Source organism: Schistocerca piceifrons, chromosome 2 (assembly GCF_021461385.2).
Source record: "Schistocerca piceifrons isolate TAMUIC-IGC-003096 chromosome 2, iqSchPice1.1, whole genome shotgun sequence".
NCBI classification, from domain to species: Eukaryota; Metazoa; Arthropoda; class Insecta; order Orthoptera; family Acrididae; genus Schistocerca; species Schistocerca piceifrons.
In genome coordinates this window covers 582965473-582970744 of record NC_060139.1, presented here as the reverse complement: position 1 = coordinate 582970744, position 5272 = coordinate 582965473, and positions in this window count along the sequence as shown.

The window sequence follows — 5272 nt, the reverse complement described above, 5'->3', positions numbered from 1 at the left end:
CATGGTCTCCGAGCTGCTAGTCCATCCTGCTGCAAACTGTTCTTGCAAATGGTTGTTGTCTTGCAAACATCCCTATCTGTTGACTCAGGGATCGAGACGTGGCTGCACGATCCGTTACAGACATGCCGATAAGATGCCTGTCATCTCGACTGCTAGTGATACGAGGCCGTTGTGATCCAGCACGGCGTTCCGTATTACCCTCTTGAACCCGCCGATTCCATACTCTGCTAACAGTCTTTGGATCTCGACAAACGCGAGCAGCAATGTCGCGATAACGATAAACCGGAATCGCGATAGGCTACAATCCGAACTTAGTCGGGAACGTGATGGTACGCAATTCTCCTCCTTAGACGAGGCATCACAATAACGTTTCACCAGGCAACGCCGGTCAACTGCTGTTTGTATATGAGAAATCGGTTGGAAACTTTCCTCATGTCAGCACGTAGTAGGTGTCGCCACCGGCGCCAACCTTGTGTGAATGCTCTGAAAAGCTAATCATTTGCATATCACAGCATCTTTTTCCTGTCGTAGTGTAGCAATTTTAATGGCCAGTAGTGTAATAAGTTTGGCTGTTGTTGTGGTCTTAAAGCCGAAGTCTGAGACACCTCTCCTACCTCCTCTCTCCTGTAAAAGCCTCTTCATTGCTGAATAATTAGTGCCACCTAGATCCTTTGGTATATGGCTTTAGACGATTCAGTGTGCGTGTACAACAGAATCAACCCTACACTAAGTACAGCCGTAACGTGAATTACTCTTTGTAAAGTCGCTGCGGCAAGTCATCGTCATGAAATCTCTTAATTACATTTTTATTAGGCTGAAAGAGACAAGGAAAGATCTAGAACCATTAATTCGCACTAGAATTACAAGCTTCAAAATGGTTCAAATGGCTCTGAGCACTATGGGACTTAACTGTTGAGGTCATCGGTCCCCCATAACTTAGAACTACTTAAACCTAACTAACCTAAGAACATCACACAAATCCATGCCCGAGGCAGGATTCGAACCTGCTACCGTAGCGGTCGCGCGGTTCCAGACTGTAGCGCCTAGAACCGCTCCGCCAAGCCGGCCGGCAATTACAAGCTCTCCAGAGGTATCCCTGTATCCTGAGAGACGTTAGGTGCGTTTATTCATCATTATTTAGTAATATAACACATTTCACAAGTAATATTAATGGATGAGGAATACAGGTAAATTCTGTCACAGCAAAGATGGGGATTGATGATGAAAGCCTCATCATTTTCCATCTATTTCACATGATGTGGTGGTAATCCTCGTGGCCCCCATGTTTCTGTTTTTATTTTCCCTGTCGTGAAACTTCGTAATCCGCAAATTCTAAAGTCACTTGTCTGTTTGCGTATATGTGGCGTAATTTACGGTTCGTACATGTTATTGTCTGTGTTCTGGCAAGCATATAACAAACATGTATGTCCTCTGAAGAGCTAGTAAGAGAACACGGATCTTCTCAGAAGAGCTGGTGAAAGGGGTAGTGGAAATTCATCTCAGACACACGAAAACGATTTGTTGTTTACTTATTGAGAGATTAAAAACTGTGAAACAGAATTATATATGAGCAGGAAGAGAAGAAGAACAAGGCCACAGTTGCATTACAGATATGATTTGGTTGATGCAGCATACGACATTTGAGCTGAAGACGACATAGGAGAAAGGGTAAGAGATTCATCGCTAGTATTGTGAGGTCAGCAATATTAGTACCGTGCAGATCATATGCAATTAAGTGCACAGCACATGAAATGGCGTAAAAAAGAATGTTAAAAATGTGTAGGCAAGACCTAGACTTTTTGTTTGTACCATGCGTTATTAATGCGGTTGTATTTGTGTTCTCTCATTTCTTCAGGTCAAAAGTATGTTTTGCTAATGTAAGCGTGGTGACAGCACCTTCGATTATTTAAAAGCGGTGTTGAACGTTAGAGTAACCAGAGTTCGCCTGTGTCACGTCGAAAGATAGTTCTCGATGTTGCCTGCGCCGCTTGAACGTTTACGACGCTGCATAAAAGCCTCAAACTCGTCGAGGAACACTTTACAGCAGTGAAAGCACGCGATTACTGCCTGCACACCCTGTGCACCTGTCTCTCTTTGTACTGCTTCCTGTTTTATTTTTAAAGGCGTTAAGCTGTTCTGATTTACTTTACTGCCTTTACACGATTTATACTACATGAAATGCGAACGAGGAATGATGGCATTACTGATATTTCACTCCGTATACGTCCTTAACAATCAGCAGGAAGATGAGACAACAGGAATACAGCCTATATATTTCCACACGTTGTACTGCGACGAACGCTAAGTGCACAACACCGTAGCAACAACATTCACTGATACTACGCCTATCAAAATATTTGTTTACCAGTGTAAGAATTATCTGTGCTATTCGCAGGAAAGGAAGTGCTATTCGTACAATGTAAGTAATAACATACGTTCATCTCTGGTACGTCCATGTTTTAGACAGCATATCAATGCTTGCCAGTTAAATTATTTCCGTAGTATAACTCTTGTAGCGTTGTTGCGTTGGTGTTTCATGATAATTCAGAGATAAATCCATTCCCTCGTATTCAAATAGTTTTATTTGTGTTGTTCAGTTTGATTGTCTGAGATATATACGTAGCATATACAAACTTTCGACCTGTTTGCAGCTCTTGTGGCCATTTCTCGCAACGTCGTATGCAAGCCTCTTGGTCATTGTATAAATCTTCTTTCAAAATTCTTCAACTTATTTGATTTTTCCATACCACAGCGGGTCTTCATCTTTTTCTCTCGTACTGAGGTTCTCAACAAAATAATTTTTTCGGCCATCATTCATCCCACAATTTCCCAGACGCCCGTACAATTTTAAACACAGTATTTGCATCTCTTCGCTGATTTATGAGCGAGATTTCACTCACTTCCTGATTTCTTTATTTGGTATCTTCTCTCGCCCTGAAACTCTGCAACTTCTTCCCCCAAAATCCATTTGCATGACTTCAAGTCGTCTTCTGTCTTGTTTCGTCTATTCGAAAGATTCTGCTCCATGTAAATAAATGCCTAGTGGTATTGATTTATAAACCAGTTTCTGCCTTTTCTTAATTTTTCGTAGTATTAAATGTAATTCACATAATATACTTGGTCCACGTCCACAGACTTCTTGTTGACTGCTGGTAATTCTACCAAATATCGTCTAATATTTTCCTTTGAATTTTTTCCCAATAATAACAGTTAAAAATTAATACTTCAATAAATAAAGTGCTCATCAAATGTTGTGAGCCACCCTCATGGCATGGATAATTAGTATTTTTAATGGAAAGTTCTTTCTCAGTACTATATTACTTAAACTCCACCCGAACAGGCCTCGGAAGAACGAACGGTCGGCCGACAACCGTCTTTTCCTCAGCCCAAAGGTGTCATTGGATGCGAATATGGAGGATCGTGGGTCAGCACGCCGCTCTCTCGGCCGTTGTCAATTATAGTGACTTGGAGGCGGCTCTACCAGGTCACGTAACTCCTCATTTGGCCTCACAAAGCCTGAGTGTACCTCGCTTGCCAAAAGCGCACGGCTGACCCAGACGGCCACCCACCCAAGTGGCCATTTCTCGCAACGCCCTACGGTGCATAATTCCCGTTTTCTGTTGGGATCTGGTGTATCCGGCGCGGCAGTCAGTACTCTGCTGATCACAAGAAATGGTCACCTGTGGACTGGATGTAAAGGTAAACCGGCATCTAAGTGTATTTCAGGAAAGGCGCTGTGTCTCCAATCGCGAACGGACAATGCAACTTGTGTACGTCATTCATAAGTCGAGAAATCACTTCAAGATTGGACCGCTCGCGCATTGTTACTTTAGGGCACGGGGGATTATGAGCTCTGGAAGTTGCCCACCAAATTCGCGAACACAACAGTGACAGCGACGTCATTCAAGTATCCACGCTATCGCGATATAAAAGGCGATGAAGATCTGCTATTTAGTGGCTGCCCGCAGTCAGCACCATCAGCTACAAACTATGGCTGGTAGGAAATCTGAGAACAGTGCAATGGAATTACGCGCTTTCTTTATGGAAACCACTGGCAGGGCTGTGCCACCCCAGACAGTGATTTGGCCGCCAACTGTTGATTGTGAACAACTGAAAAAATTTCCGAGAATCACGGCGCTCAAAGAAGGTGGGCAATGTAACCTGGTCCCATCATGGATGAGAGCAGAATTTGTCTGACGATCGTCCTTCAACAATTACCGATTCAGTCCTGTTTTCATATCCAAGAATAGCTGCTAGCTGTACCTTTCACTAGGTCGTCGATCTGACAACGGCAGAATGAATTTAGACTAATCGCTTACCACACAAAGGTCTATTCACTGTCGCATTTTGGCTCTGTAACAAGTCAGTCCTTTGCATATAGTTGTGGGTCAGCGGTAAACGACCCATGGAAACTCGAGATCTCATCCCAGTAACGTCCGCCCCCGGTAGCTGAGTGGTCAGCGCGACAGAATGTCAATCCTAAGGGCCTGGGTTCGATTCCGGCTGGATCGGAGATTTTCACTGCTCAGGGACTGGGTGTTCTGTTGTCCTAATCATCATCATTTCATCCCCATCGAAGCGCAAGTCGCCGAAGTGGCGTCAAATCGAAAGACTTGCACCCGGTGAACTGTCTACCCGACGGGAGGCCCTAGTCACTCGACATTTACATTTATCCCAGTACACAGGGATGCATGGAATATCACGATAAAGCTGCTCAAATCGTAACCGAGCTCCCTCTATATTTCGCTCCTGGGACGCAAACTTCCCCAGAAGTTGTAAACAGTGCGAAACGACACTCATGTAACCTAATGGCATTCTTCCATTGCTCCATAGTCCAGCTTTTATACCTTTGGTACCACGTTTTCCTGATATGGGCATTTGCATCAGTGACAAGTGATTTTGCAATTCCAGCTCACCCTGCAGTTCCCCCCTTGTGAAGCTCCCATATTATGTTTTGATGCTTGCAAGGTTCGCGTGTGCGACATTCAGTTCTGCTGTGACTTTTGCAACTGTCATCCTATTACTTTTCTTTACATTCCTCTTGAATGACAGTCGTCATGATCACCGAAAACACACTTTCGTCCGTGTTGTGAGTTAGTGGGTGATGTTTTTCCGCTTTCTGTATATGTTGTATTAATCTTCGACCGGTGCCTCTTGAAGCGCCCACTATAGAAACACCACCAACAAAAAATGTGCTCCAATTCGAATTCACTTAGCTCCGGCATAATGCATTCACAGCTACACAGAACTCTATTCTTACCACGACTGACAC